Source organism: Perissodus microlepis, chromosome 16 (assembly GCF_051167445.1).
Source record: "Perissodus microlepis isolate ML-2025 ecotype Zambia chromosome 16, ASM5116744v1, whole genome shotgun sequence".
NCBI lineage: Eukaryota > Metazoa > Chordata > Actinopteri > Cichliformes > Cichlidae > Perissodus > Perissodus microlepis.
In genome coordinates, this window is record NC_140476.1 from 1,302,018 (window position 1) to 1,318,580 (window position 16,563).

General features: G+C 42.0%; 1 protein-coding gene across 5 annotated transcripts in view; it reads left to right on the forward strand.

Annotated features, from left to right (window-relative positions):
• Positions 1–16,563, forward strand: part of lrp1bb (low density lipoprotein receptor-related protein 1Bb) — a 263,247-nt gene that overhangs the window by 44,040 nt on the left and 202,644 nt on the right. The gene's annotated exons all lie outside the window — the stretch shown is intronic.

Below are 16,563 nucleotides of genomic sequence, written 5' to 3' on the forward strand. Positions count from 1 at the left end.
GAGCAACATAAGACACGCTTTTCTTTGGCTTTAAATTCTGAGCATATTTTCAGTAAACTATGTGTCACTTTTTTTTTATAAACTGTGTTTGTTTTACACAAATCCAAAGAATGCCAGCTGCAGAAATCAGCAGTGATACATCCCACACGTCCTCTATAAACTGTACCCGTATGTACAAGCACAGAGCAGCCATGAATGTCCAGCTGCAGCACGTCACATATAGAGCAAACGTAACATCTTGTGGTCTCCTTCTTCCCTGTGCTGTCAGTAGATAAGTGTGTGTGAAAGAGAGGCTCTTAAAATTAGGTGATGTTCTTCATTGTATTACTAAAGGTAACAAAGGCAGGTTTCTGTACTCTGAGTATGTCATTTGTTCCATCAGACAGACATCATTCACTTTCTGGATCCATGTATTAAATGTGATAGTTGTGCATTGTCGGGCTGCAGCGAGTTATATATTTAACAGATAAGTTTTGGCTTTGCAGTCAATAAGTTCCTTCCCAACGCTGCGACTGTAGGACTTAGTGGAATATTTACTTTGAAAACTTCTTTGAGAGCATCAAATATCTGCCTCCAGAACACAGAGTTTAGGGCTCTGAACGTCAGCAGCAGCGTTTTGTTCTGGTGAAGATGATCCGTAAATCTGGCTCAGTGTTTTACTTACATCCAAGAAAATAGAACTTTTTTATTACTAATGTGCAACACTGTAGCTGTTTACGTATCCAGTTTAGCATCACTGCAATGAAAACTCCACTAAGTTCAAAAAGACGTTTGCGTATTTTAATTTGCGTCTTTTATCAAATCCGCAGCGCACACATTCATCAGGGAAACGTCGCTGGATTAATCTTTCTAAGCTCTCTGCTTACTGGGTTTGATGGAAATGGATGCATATCAAAACCAGTTACATTTAATAAAGTTAATACAAAATGTATCAAAGAACATCTTATTGGCTTTTGAAGTTTTAAGTCTGCGTTTCATTAAATTTATATCCTTTTATCCTCTTTTTAATTGTTGTATTGTCTCAGGTTATTTTCTGTAAAGCTCTTTGTGACTCACATCTGTGGAAATAAATAAATATAAATAAATATTGTTTGCTTGCTAATCTCATGACTGTTAATGCATAAACACACAATGTTCAGGAACAGCTTGATGCTTGCAGTCAAAGTGTGGCAGCAATTATATAAGCGCTGATATTTTGGGGGCTTTGACCTGTGGTCACTAAGAAACTGTGACAAGTGGCAATCGGGCCTGTGCTCTTCAGTGAGTGGCAAATGGGTGATGAAGGTTCAACTTGCCAGGTGGGAAAGCATTTCATGCAGGGAGAGTGGGAACTAGAGTCACCTTGCCTGGGGGGCAAACTTATGCACTTTCTGGAGTAAGTCAGTGCTGTTGCTGAGGACATGAAGTCTGTGAGTCACGCTGGCCCAGGGCCGCTGGAGTCTGTCACCTTCAGATGGCCATTTGCCCGTCGGTGGAAAGACTTTGTCTGCTGGTGCTCACAGGCTGAGCCTCGCATGAGCAGGTGGCGCACAAACACGCCAGCAGGGATGTCTTTTTTTGGCATCGTCTTTAATAAACATGGAAATCTTATCACAGTATTTTCAGGCTGCAGTGAGAGCACGGGCTGGATGGAGTTTTGATTACAGATGTTTGAGACGTTTGATGCCTTTTAGTAGAAAGTGACAGTTTCATTATTAACCTTTGACCCGTTAGATCGAAAGATGTGGAGGGAAAAAATGCACAAATATGAAACAACGTGAAATAGATACAAATGTGCCTTTACTTAATGTTCAGGGTGATACTTTTTTCTTTAGTTCTTTGTTTACATAAGTCGCCCGCACAGTGTCTTTTTTTCTGTCTTTTTTTTGACATTATACAAAGAGCTGAATGGGCGAATCCTCGGTGCTGTGGCAGGTTATTAATTGAGATCATCAATAACAACAGGCCCTGTTTTCTGTCTCTTGAGGAGATCATTCATCATGTGAGGTCGGTGCAATCAGGCGAGAGAAAATAGGGCAGATCTGGTCATTGTGAGCAGCGTCTTGTAGAAGTGGAAATTTACTATACCCTCTCCACAGTGACAGAGTGCCATAACATCAGCCCCGCTTTGGTGTGAAATTACAACAGCGTGTTTCCGCCTGTGGTCATGTGCATGGCTGACAAATCCAATCAGGTATTAGACGTGTCTTTTTTCCCCTTGTCTTTGCATTTGTGGTTAAAAAATAAAAAACTATAAGTGGAATTATAATATCCTTGGCTTGGAAGTAGGAGAAATTTAAATGCAGAGTTATTTTTTAAAAAGATTGCACCATTATGAAGTGAATTCAAACAAGGTTGAAAAATGAGTAATAGCACAATACCACCTGTATCTGTGAGCTGGTGAGGCTCTCACATGCTGACCGTTAAGCTGCTCAAACATTCAGAGGTAATTTTTCATGTAAAATACATACATTTTTCAATGTGACACAGAGGGAGTGTTCATTAATTGGGTCCCAAAACTATAAACTGTCAGGCACTCAGTAAAGGACATAAAATAGATTGAATTAAATTTGAAATAAATCATAACAAAATAACTTGTGTGTTTTTTACAGCTGTGCTTTATTTATGAACTTGTTTTCTTTGCCTTGCCTGCTTTTTACACAGTGGCATTTCCACAGTGAGTGTCCTTGGAACAGCCAGTCATTTATTACAACACTCTGACAGTCTGCCCTCTCATAGGCGTCTGTATGCAGTAGTGATGGGATTTCCAGCTCTTTTTAGAGAACCGGCTCTTTCGGCTCGGCTCACTAAAAAGAGCCGGCTCTTTTGGCTCCGAACCGGCTCTTCAGGTTGTTTTGTTGTTTAATTAATTTATTATTAACAATAAGATAAAATTATGCACAAAAGGAATTACTAATGTAAAAAAAAGTGGTTTTATTTATATATGTTTATATATAAATATATGCGGTGGCCCCTTGACACAAAACACGTACAAACTCCAAAACACATTTCTAGCATGAACTGAACTTCCAAAACAGAGCTACTAGATCACTTAAATTACACAATTGAAAGCATGAAAGCATATGTGTATTGTTTGTGTATTTATACACAAGCATTCATATATAGTCAAATAATTAAAAAAAAAGAAGAAGTTCATTTTCCTGTTACTACCACACACCAAATCCGGTCGTTGGTACTTGCTGGCTTGTGTAGCCTCTAGGTAACAAAAGCTCAACACTGCCCCCTAGCATCCTGGAGCACTTCTGTTGTCTTCTGTGCGTGTTTTGAGTTTTTATGTGCTTCGGAGTTTTTACATGTTTTGTACGTGATTTGAAGTTTGTACATGCTTTGTCTGTAGGGGCCACCGTAAATATACTTTTATTTATTCACTCCACATAAAATGTAATAAATAAATCATATAATACAAAAATCAACTATTCACATTTCAACTTTTAACTATTTAAATTTTCAGCTTTTTCCTTTTACAAATTTAAAGTGAAACAACACAAAACACTGCAAACCACAACACAATTAAATATAAATTATAATATGAAAACAAAAAGAAGATGCATATACTCTGTCATATGGACCTGCATGAATAAACTTTCTGAATTCTTTATCATCTGCAACCGAAAATAGTTGTGGATGATTACTATACCTTTCTAATGTGATGTTGTTGTCCCTGGCTCTCTTTCTCTCTCTCTCTCTCCCTCCCGCTCTGTTCCTGTGCTACTGAGTGTAACTACCGCCCCTCTTCCCAGCGCAAAGCACAAGGCTGGCGTGCGGAGTGAAGCGGAAAAAAAGTGCGAGAGAGAGGCTGAGAGAAAGAAAAAACCCATGGCTCGCGATAAGGAGCCGGCTCGCGTCGTTCACGTCAAAGACCCGGCTCTAAGAGCCATTTCGTTCGCGACCGACCCATCACTAGTATGCAGCTGACACACGTGTTCTGTTCTGAAATGACGTCATTCACGTAGATTACTGATTGGCAGCGCTTACTCGAAATTTCGAGTTACTTTTCTCAAAATTTTGAGTTAATAAATCGAAATTTCGAGTTAATATGTCAAAATTTCGAGAAAGTAACTCGGAATTTCGAGAAAATAACTTGAAAATTTGAGTTATGGATCCTTTTTTTTTTTTTAGTGGCAGAAACGGGCTTCCATACGAGAGAGAGGATGAGAGAAAGAAAAAAAAAAAAAAAAAAAAACCCACGGCTCGCGATAAGGAGCCGGCTCGCGTCGTTCACGTCAAAGACCCGGCTCTAAGAGCCATTTCGTTCGTGACCGACCCATCACTAGTATGCAGCTGACACACGTGTTCTGTTCTGTAGGTAGTTTGATGCCACTTTACTCAAACGACCCCCGACTGCTCCGATCACTAACAACAACCCAGCCAGGATCCAGTTCCTGTGCAGGGTAACAAAGACGGAGACATTTTGTAACTTTAAAGGCTCTGGCCTGATTTCCTGCTCAATATTACTTTGGAGTTCATGCGTGTTCTGAACTAGAGCTGTGCATTTTGTTCCCCATTTCCTCCAACTGGAATCCAGTGGGAAAAGCTTCAGATCCGGTGTGGGTACCAGGAATAATTGCAGCCACCCAAACCTACAGTGACACACGAAGGGGTGCGTCAGGATAGTCAGTAAAGTTTTCTTTAGAGCTGGAACATAAAACATTTGTTTTGAAGAACGAGTCTGTTAAAACTGGGTCATTTCACAGTGACGGAGAAACATCACAAAGCTGTGCCGGAGCATATACGTAAGAATGAATCGTTTGTTTGCTTTCTGCTAACGAGGCTGTGTTGTCTGGGCTTGTCAACTAAGATCTAATTACTGACACTGCTTTATTTGCTCTCACATAATGGAAACATTAAGTCAGTACTGCTCCCAAAACAGCCATTAACCAGTGAGCTAACACAGGTCAGTTTGACTACGCCTGCATATTTCTCTGCAGTATGTAAGGCGTGTAGCCCAGACACAGATTTCCTGCTAATGCAGCCAGGGCGGCGTGTCCACAACAGCTTCTTTATCGCGCGGCCATGTGCTTGAAACCTGGGAATTACTCACTCATACAGGCCGCTGCATCCCCGCTCTCGCCCATCAACAGATTTTTAATAATTTCCCTATAAAACCATTAACATGTGCCAGTTTCATGTCGGAGGCGAGTGTTTGATGTGTGGTTTGTGTGAAGCTGCTCGGCACAGTTTCATGCAAATGCACCGTGAAGAGCTGAACACTAAAGCGTCGCAGCAAAAGCCACGAAGGTCTGTTTTTTCCAGTCTGCAAAGATGTTGTGTGGCGTGCGCTCACGCAGCCATCGTACACTACGTTCAGAACACTCACGTGAAATGTGTCAAACACCTTCAAATTATTAGCAGCTCTGTAAACAATTAGACGTCTAATCCAGCTTTGTTCTCATGAATAGCCCTCGTCCCAGGGCGCCCGTCTGTGTCAATACTGCAGGTTTCCCATTTCATCTCTGATTGGATGCCTCGAACACAGGAAGCTGCAAATTATTATATTTTTCTTCTGAGATAAGAACTGGAAACATTTTTTCTTTCATTTTTTCACCTGCCTGAAGTTAACTAGACTTAAAGTCGTGACTTGAAATTGCACATGAACCTTCTGCACACGCTTTGCAGTGACTCAAGGATTTATTACACGAGGACACCAGACATTCGAGTTAATAGTCTTACCAACAGCATTTTCTGATTAACAGTATTTTATAACCTGTTGGCTGCACAGAACTTAAAGCGTAATCAGATTACTGGTTTTGATCCACCTTACTGCTCCATAACTGCTGTTTTTGTTTGAAATGCTCGAGAAATGAAAATGAAAAAGGAGACTTGAATTCAAATTCTTTCCGCTCAAATGCAAACACAGCGGTTAATATGTGCAATAAAATGGATGAATATTTAAAGTCACTTGTTTGGACAGTGTGTTTTATTATGTTCGTGCTCTAGTCTCACTGCACTCGGACCTTAAAGGAAGTTTCCGTTTCCGTGTGTTTCTAACCCATGAAGGCTGGTGAAACTGATCATTTTTCATTTGCATGTTTTAAATAATAAACTCTGTATTTTTTATTCCCATGAATCCTGCTGCTCTCTTTCTTGAGTCTCCATGTTGGAAACTCCAGAGGTGAAAACCAGTTACTCATGAAATGAAGTCATGTGTTGAGTCTGGCGGTGCCGCACGTGTTTCCTGTGGAGACAAATAGCCAAGCTTACCTCGTTTTTTCCTGTCCATGTAAGTAAGACGTTTCTAATAATTTCAGCTGTCAGCACCAGACCTGAAACATAGGTTTTACATCTTGTACCTAATGAGGTCTTTATCAGAGCAACACTACTACAGTCTTTCATTAAATATGCATAAGCTTAGATTCAGGTGTTGACATAGCGTTGCTTTGGGAGTTCAGTGAAAAATATGCTCCAACCGTTTAATATTGAACTGTGTTCTTTTGAATCCCCCTCAGATTGCATCATCACTGTCTTGTTGAGGCAGTATCACCCACTAGGAGGACGCATCCACACGTACACTCGCAGGCACTGGCTGGTTTTTCTCACATCGATTCACTTTGAACAACTTCAATTTTGAATGATATTTCATGTCTCTTTCCAACACCCCACTGTGCTCGCGCCTCACTGGCACTGCACCCGTGTCTTGGAGGGATAGCAAAATGCCAGCCTTTATTCACTCCTCGCAAACAGCTACCAGCTATCGCGCTCCTCTGAAAAGCACCCGTGAAAAAACCGGCGGGGAACGTTTGACAGCCAATCTTTAAGCATAAGTAAGAAAGGAGGCAATGAGAGTGGAACACATCTGAATTCACCTTTTAGTTCAATATTTGATGCCGCTGGAGACATCTTTTCCTTATTGTTGTTTTTGAAATATTTCTGCACTTTATCCAATAACATTCACCTTAGAAACAAACTCAGTAAAAGCTTGATTATTCTTTTGTTCCACATGAGACATTTAGACATGTTCAAAGTTTGTTGTCATGGTTTTTGGCCTAAATTAGGAAACTAATTAGAGAACACTGAAAAAGAGCCCCATCAACACGCCGTCCTTCAGTATGCAGAAACATGTCATTGTAGAATTTGGGGTTTTTTTTTGGTTGCCAGTCAGTGAATATGTTGAGTACCATACAAAGTACAAAACCCTCTCTTTAACTGTCATGTTTGAAAGCTTGAAAGCCTTCCTCATCTTTTCAAGAGCAGGGATTGCTATCATTTGTCTTGCAAAGCTTGAAAGCTTTCAGCTTCTTTTCTCAGCTGAAATTGCTGTAATTCATTGGACAATAAACAAGACAAAGCTGCTGTTTTTGACAGAATTGTTAGGAATGCCAGAAAAACGTGTAGGAACGAAAATAAGACGCTGGCGTTATTTTATCTACGTCAGATAATGCGAGGAATGCAGCGGTAATGTTTAGCTTTTCGTTTTAATACTACTGCCTTAACTTTGTAAACAAGCTGAATATTTGCTGTTACTGTATGTAGAGAAAAGTTAAAGTATGCCAGTACCTGTATGTGTGTATTAAGAATGCCAGGTTGTTCAAACAGCAGCACGTTTTCTTCCATGAAGCGCCCCTTTTTGGTCAAATAGCTTCACTATTCATATACATATTACATGAGTTTTCTCTTCATCCTCCCTCTAGTGTACTTGACTTTTGAAAACAGGATAATAATAAAAAAAATCAGAAGGGAAAGAGACAAAAAGTCTGTCTTGAATGTGGATGTCAAGTAGTCTAGTTTTCATCTTCTGCTGCTCTGAGCTCGTACTGTGTTTGACTCTCCATCTCTGACTGTATTTCATTAAAAATGCAGAAAGTAAACATGGCTTTCAAATCCACACCTGTGGAAATACCTGGTCTGCAGACATGTGTCTGAGCTGCTTAGACAGTGTTGTTGATGGTTGTTTGGCGTCTGCTCCCTCCTCGTTTTTATTTGCATGTATTGATTTGCTGTACACTTTTAAAATGTTGCAATAAACCTTTTAAACCTGTTTGGCTTAAAGCTGTTTTTCATTAAACAGTAAAGAAGAGCCGAAGAATGACGAGGCTGGGGTTTAATAATCATACTTTTGTGTGGACGCGGTCGCCCCTGCTAAGACGGTACGGTGTTATCCTAATAACAAACCGTGGGTAACACAGGAAGTCAAAGCTGTCCTCAACATGAAGAAGAAGGCTTTCAGGAGCAAAGTGAAGGAGGACATGAAAGCAGCACAGCGGGAGGTGAAACGCTGCCTGAAGGAAGCAAAGGACACCTACAGGAGGAAGGTGGAGCAGAAGTTGGAGAGGAACAATATGAGGGAGGTCTGGAATGGTGTGAAAACCATCACAGGCCACAACACCAAGAACAGCACAGTGGGGGGGGGGCTGTGGAGAAGGCAAACGAACTCAACAACTTCTTCAACAGGTTTGACCAGCCCACAACCCCCCCACCCTCACCCTCACCTTTACTACAGAGCCCTCTCCCCACTCTCCTACCTCCCTCACTTCCCCCCCTCCCTACCACTATGACATCCCCCCCCTCCTCCTTCTCCAACCCCTCTCTAAACAGCACGACAGCCTCTCTCCCCCCCTTCCAATCATCTCCCAGTGTCACAGTGGATCAGGTCAGGAGACAACTGAGGAAGCTTCGCCCCAGAAAGGCAGCAGGTCCAGACAAGGTGTGTCCGAGGATGCTAAAGGCGTGTGCTGCTGAACTTGGGGAGCCGCTACAACGAGTCTTCAACCTCAGTCTGCGACTGGGGAGAGTGCCCGCCCTATGGAAGACATCCTGCATCGTCCCGGTCCCCAAAAAGAACCGGTCCAATGAGCTGAATGACTTCCGACCGGTGGCACTGACGTCACATCTTATGAAGACTCTAGAGCGGCTCTTCCTCAACCTCCTCCGACCACAGGTACAACATGCCCAGGACCCACTACAGTTGGCCTACAAGGCGGGTGTCGGAGTGGAGGATGCCATCCTGTACCTCCTACACAGAGCCCACTCACACCTGGACAAGGGAAAAGGCACGGTCAGGATCCTGTTTCTGGACTTTTCCAGTGCCTTTAATACCATCCGGCCCTGTCTGCTCCAGGAGAAACTAAACAGGATGCAGGTGGACCCCTGCCTGGTGGCTTGGATCTCCGACTACCTCACCGACAGACCACAGTACGTCAGGCTGAAGGACATCACGTCGGACACTGTGGTCAGCAGCACAGGAGCACCACAGGGAACTGTGCTGTCCCCTCTTCTCTTCACCCTGTACACCTCTGACTTCTGCTACAACTCTGAATTATGCCACATTCAGAAGTTTGCAGACGACACAGCCATCATGGGGTGTATCTGGGATGATCAGGAAGAGGAGACAGAAGTCTGGTGAGGAACTTTGTCACATGGAGTCACACAAACCACCTGCAACTCAACACCTCAAAGACCAAGGAACTGGTTGTGGACTTCGGGAGGTCCAGACCAGGTCCACTGCCGGTTCAGATAGAGGGGGAGGAGGTGGAGGTGGTCAACACATACAAGTACCTCGGGCTGTGGGTGGACAACAAACTGGACTGGTCATGCAACACGCAGCACCTGTATAAAAAAGCCCAAAGCCGACTGTACTTCCTCAGGAGGCTGAGGTCTTTCAACATCTGCAGGAAGCTCCTGAGGATGTTTTACCAGTCGGTGGTCGCAGGAGTCCTTTTCTATGCTGTGGTGTGCTGGGGGAGCAGCACAGCAAAGAGGGACTCATCCAGGCTGGAGAAACTAATCAGGAAGGCTGGCTCTGTGGTCGGCATGAAGCTGGACACTCTGGTGACAGTGGCAGAGAAGAGGACCTTAAAGAAACTGATGGACATTATGAACAATGCCGGGCATCCTCTGCACACGGTCGTAAACAATCAGAGGAGCCTATTCAGCGACAGGCTGCTTCTCCCCAAGTCAAAAACCAACAGACTTAAAAACTCCTTTGTCCCACACGCCATCAGACTGTTTAACTCCTCACTGGAGGGGAGAGGGAGGAGAAACAGGGGGACAAGGGAGGGCGGCAACAACTGAGCTGTAGGTGCTTCTCTACACTGTGCAATATTTGCAATATTTGTTTTTTGTTTTTGTTTTGTCTTTTTTTTCTTATATTTGACTGTGCAATAACCACTGTGCAATATACTCACTCAAATGAGCAATCCTATTTATCCATATTGTATATTCTGTATCTATATATGTGTATATGTGTATATATGGTGTATTTATGCTTATATCCTTACTCTCATTCCCCTTAATGTATCTGTAACATGCAACTTCTTTCGGTGCTTTGCTACTGGAAACTGAATTTCCTGGAGGAACCCATCCGAGGGATTAATAAAGTTTCATCTAATCTAATCTAATCTAATCTAATCATGCCTCTCAGTGGAGTTGGACAGCTCCATAAATGTTTCAGTCCTGCAGTTTAGCAGCTTTCAGAGTAGTTTTTAGTGTCAGAGCCAGCGAGGTCTGCCCCTCCCAGCTCAGCCATATTTTCCTTTACCTAACTAAGCTGTTTGTAGTGCCTGGACATAACCACTGAGTTAAAGTGACCCTAAAAAGAAGTGCAAATACAAAGGTCCCAGCTGGTGGGCTGCATTGCTGCACCAGTGGTGTCAGAGCATTAACTTCCAAGGTCACTTTGTGTGTAACAGAAAGATGCAGCTGGATCATCGGCCACCTTAACAAGAACATTCGATAACCGACCGAGCTTAATGTTGGAACTTCAGATGAAGAATCCGAGTGTGTGCTTGTCACTTTATTTGGCAGGAAGTGTATATAAAATAAATATTTATGCAGTAACGCCTTCAGTATAACCTAATTTATAAAACCAGTGAACTTGTAAAATGGCTAAAGGAGCAATGATAATTAGTATGATGAAGTTCCATTAGCTGACACACATCACTTCACATTCGGATATTAAAGGACACGAGTACATACGAGTGAGTCCACGCATGAGATGAACTGATCTGCTGCGCTGTGGAGTTTCTGCTCACGTCCGCAGCCGGTAGTTTGTAGCTGCATCTCAAGCGCTGACATTGATTATCTCTCTCATTTTGATCATTATTGTTAACGGCGGCTGCTCACACAAATATTTACTCTATGTTACCGTGACAACGTATCACTGCTACTGTAAATGACACAGTCCGACCTCGGAAACGGAGACATGAAGGAGGGGAAATGATTATGTTTTGGGAGTTTGTTCATTGATGACTGTGAGGACCACAGCGATGCGTAGCACGCAGACACGCCTCACTGTTGACTTTATTGTTGTTTTTAAAACAATTTTTGTCAAATGAAATTCTAATTTACTGCTCGGAGCTTTGCTACAGTAAAGTTTGTATTTATGTTTGTGCTGATGTTTAACAAGGCTTTTTAAAGGTCATGTAAGTTGTTTTACTATTATTTTCCCCCTAATAAGCTATCCTCATGCTTCATTTAAAAAGAGCATGTATGGTCCTGCACATATTAACCCAAATCTACAAGTTGCTGCCAGCCTTGTTCATTAGCTGCATAAAGGTCACGCATCGAGTAATGAGGCGAGCTGCACAATTCCACAATTAGACTTTGTTCTCATCAGTTTTGGGTGGCACTGCTGAACTCTTGTTTTCTCACTTAATTTGACCTGAAAGGATCTGTGAAAAAGTCAAAGGCTTAACGATTGACTGAGCATTTATGCTTATTGGTGTGCTGTTAGGTATGTTTACAGCGTTTATTTTCAAACCAGTAGTGATAAGTCTGTGAAACTGCTTGCGTGCCGTATTATTATTCACGATGAGTGAGTGAAAGTGGATCGAGTGAAGTTGTGCCTGCGTGCAGAAGGCAAACTCGGGGCTATTTGTTCTAATACAAAAACGATTTTTACCACGACACATAAAAAAAAAGGCGTCTCGTGACCTTTTAGTGGCGTCTGTCTGTTTTGCATGACGGGGCACATCGGATGGCCTTTTTCCCATTTTCCCTGTGCCACCTGAAGTCACAGAGGTGTAGCTTTCACGCTCGCGTTATAATCACTCAATAGTGGGGGAGGAGGAGACGCTTAACAATTTTCCATCCCTCCACCTTCAGCATCGGACACACCAAATTGATTTTAATCAGGCAATAAAGTAGATCTGATCCTCCCTCTGTTGACTCACTTTCATGCCCCAAAGAGGCCGACCTGATCGACTTCTCTGATGGATTTTAGTCATAACTGCCAACAGCGGCATCAATACAGACAATCTCTTTCATTTCAGTTGCATTCAGAGAAGACTGGGGCTCGCTTGGTGTTTGTGGAGAGGTTACATAGTTTATGTTTCAAATACTTTGATCCTTTAATCCCCGTCCTCCTGAGATGGATAAGATAAAAAAAAAAATGCACGTCTAATAACGTCACAGTAAGTGTTTTTGTTTGAGTTTTGTTTGTGTAATTGCTGTTTCTGAAATAAGCATAGAAAGATATGACTACGGCGATGCTGGAACACTTTGCATGTGTAACGTTGGTTTAAGTATCTGTGTACTGCACACATTGTTAGTACTTCTTACAGTTGGTGTAAATGTAATTAAGGCTTAAGGGGCAGATAATTAAAGAGCCAGCAGGAGCGTCCTTTCAAGAAGGACTTTATAGGTTTTATATTAAAACAGAAATTGAGAAGTAATTGTAGTTGGGCTGTATTATTGTAGGCTGGTTACTAGGGCTGCCACGATTAGTCGACTAGTCACGATTACGTCGACTATCAGAATCATCGACGACTGATTTAATAGTCGACGCGTCGTTTGAAGCTTTGTAAGATCCCAAAAGACGCAGGAATAAGTAGTAGGATTTAAGAGTGTAATAACGGACTGAAACAGAAGATGGCAGCACTGCATGTACAAGGATGCCAGCTGCCGTTAAACCCCGAAGAAGAAGAAGCTGTGTCCCAGAATTCATAGCGCAGCCCAGCTCAGTTTCCAACAATGGCGGCAGCTAGTTAGTTTTAATATTACTCTTATTATTCTTTCTGGGTCACAAAATAAACGTTTAACATATTTTCAGGCGAGAATGTAGCTGTGTAAACCTCAAATATCTGCTCAGTTTATCAAGACACCACATATTTTCAAAAGCGCTCCGACGTTTTCGGAGACGTCTGTTACCCACTAGCTCGATAGCAAGCCGGGGGCAAGCCTCACTAGAGCCGTGAGAACACCGGACTCCTGGCAAATCGTTTTCAAACTCCCCGCGGACTTTCGCTACTCAGGTTAAACATGATATATAAGTCACTTAGATAACTTACAAATATTATTGTTTGGCTTTTTTTTCAGTATTTTATTTGTTCCTGAGTAAATCGGTTTGGCTGAGATTAAAGTTATAGTTTTTACACAGCTGAATAAACGTCAAGCAGACAGCTGATCATCAGAAGTGTGAGATGCTCGAGAATTTACTCCGGTGTCCTGTTATATTTTAGATAGCAAGGAGTTTATTAAACTTCACCGAAACAATCTGCAAATTTCATTAAAATTTAATAAACTATCATCTTGTCTTTATTTTTAGTTAGCACAGACCTTAAACACTTAAAGCTGTAAGCTAATGATAGTTATATAAGAGCAGATGCTGCTGGTGCAATAAGCTGTACGTTTTACGTCCAATGGATGATGATCTGATTAGTCGACTAATCGCAAAAATAATCGGTGACTAGTCGACTATCAGAATAATCGTTTGTGGCAGCCCTACTGGTTACCTTACAATACGAAGCTCAGTGGGTGACTGTTGTTATTTGGTGCTATATAAATAAAATTGATTTGAACTGAAACTACTATCTGACAGCAGCATGCTGATATCTAACTGTAAATGTCTAAAAGCAGCATTTTTTGATTTTGCTTAAAGCTGAATGAAAACTGAAAATATTCTCTTCTCGCCACCCAGTTGCCAAGTTTTGCCTGCAGTAGACCAACATAAAATCCCCAAAGCTGTGATATTCAGAGACCCTCCTTGAAAAATAATTTCCATTTTAAAATGTGACCTTTATGCAAAGTTAAAGGGCAAACGCACCCTTCTGGTCCACCGGTCCATTGTCCTGTGTCCGTCTTGTTTTGCGCTTCAGATCATATCAGATTTATTTTACCCTGGAAACGTGCGCATAACCAGGGCCCTTAAAAAATAATGGGTATACGTGATAAAATTGTTGCACCGAGTGTGTAAATCCTGACATTAGTTTCACATAAATATGTATGATGATGGAAATGGTTTGCATAAAAAAAGAAAAATACTGGAAAAGGCCAACGAGGGGTCACAGTTTACAAAAACACAAATGCTGTTTTATCTTTGCTTTTTTTGGTTCATTCAAGACTCTGCAGGGCCTTTCATACAAGCCTATAATACAGATCACACTACATATCTGCAGGGCAGAAGGCTGCTCTTCCTGTCCCACAGCTTTGGAAAGGAATTGAGATTTTTGTCTCTTTTAGGAAATATTAATGGAGGCAGCTTGTTTTTTGCTTGAGGCTGGGATGTGAGAAGCACTTGGCGTCGTTCCCCGCTTTGTTTAACATGTAATAAATATTTCTTATCATTTCCTCACACTCATTACAGATACTAAACCACTTACATGTGCATTAGCATTAGCATTAGCAATATGATAACAGAGAGTCAAGATAAATTCATGAGCTATTGAAATGCTCCTATTGTAAAGGTTACAGGATGTACTGCAATAATAACAGCCTTGCTAATATGTACTGTGCGGTCGACTTTTGTGGCTGTTAGAAGTTACAGTTAAATACTTTATTTCTTGGCTCTGTTGTATGAAGAAAACTCTGTGACTCCCTAAATTTGTTGAGTCATAGCAGACGATGTGAAACACAGTGCATCATGAGCCCTACGGTGACTCAGTAAACCATAAATATTTAATCTGCACAACCAGTATGAAGACCATTTACTTCCTCATTTGCATTCTTCCATTTCCTTTCTTTTGTGTAATATAGTGTTTTTCCTCCTGACCCATCAGGGTATGGACTCCACTACACGCCTAAAGGTGTGCTGTGGTTTCTGCATCAACATGTTAGCAACAGATCCTTAAGTCCTGTAAGCTGTGAGGTGGAGCCTCCATGTATTAGACTTGCTTGTCCAACACATCCCACAGATGCTCGATTGGATTGAACTCTGGGGAATCTGGAGGCCAAGTCGGCACCTCAAACTCAAACTGGTTGCTGTGATCCTCAAACTGTTCCAGAACCTTTCCTGATTTGTAGGAGGATGCGTTATCCTGCTGAAAGAGGGAGCACGGTGTATGTGCTCTGCAACATGCTTAGGTGGCAGTGGTCCCTATCAATAAACTCCCACATGGATGGCAGGACCCAAGGTTTCCCAGCTGAGCATTAGCACAGTTCCCAGCAGCGTAACATTGCCTGGACATGGGCACCTTGACTGATGGAGCTCCATACACAACAAACTGCCATTCTTCACCTTTCTACCAGAACCAGCATGAACGTTTTCTGGAATCTGAGCTACAGCAGCTCGTCTGTTGGATCGGACCACACGTGACCCTGTCGCTGGTTTACCACGTTCCTTCCATGGACCAGTTTTTGTAGAGTCTTACTGCTGCAGACTGGGAACTCCCCACAAGAGCTGCAGTCTTGAACCTGCCAATATCCTTCAGCTTGCCCATTTCTCCTGTGTCGAACACATCAACAAAGCACATTAACTATATTTATAGTGGTGTTGTACAAGCAGAGGAGGACGGCCGTAGTGATAGATGAAGCTATACTGAACATCAGGACATTTTTTTAGATAGATCGATGACACTGTACATTTCTTTATAAAAAGAGCTTTATGCATGAACAGAGCAATGCTCCCGGGAAGCATTTTCTTTAGCCCTTGGTTCATATCCCAGTGAAACGATCACACCGCTATCATGGCTTATAAGGCCGGTTTGTGTTGTGAGTAACATTGGAAGGGACATGTTGGAACGAGGCTAATCAGATCTGCGTAAGCTGACTCCCAGCTGTGCAGCTTTGCAGATTTCACTGATAACTAAAGTGGAAAACCTTAAATAAAGGGCAAGTCCATCTTAATCGCATGTTTCTATGGTCCAGTGGCAAACAATGAGACAGAAATGTCACATTAGCCAAGTGAAGGGGTGTTTGTTTTTTTTTCACTATATAAACAGTCAAACTATTGTTGCTGATTTTGGCTTCACATTAAATAATCAATTTTGGCTGTGGCCTCTTAAGAGGTTAAAATGTAACTAATATGTGATACTATGGAACAACATAATCGCTACACATGACTCTTATTAATATTCTTAGGCTACGTTCACGCTGCAGGTCTTGATGCTCAATTCAGATTTTTTGATCAAATCCGATTTTTTTGTCTGCTCGTTCACACTACAAATAAAATGCGACAGCAAACGCGCTCTAGTGTGAACGCTCAAAGCGGCCGCATGCGCAAAAGAAGACGTCACACACAACGGCTCTGTTTAGACCCAGACCAACAGTATTGTTTGACTGATGGCCTTAATATAAAGACTTCGGACTTTAAGTTATTTTGTCATTTACATAATAATGTAAATAACCTAATAATGATCCTTATTGCTGTTTTAGAGGAGCGGTGCTTCAAAGGATAGCTGCAGATTTCTGTCA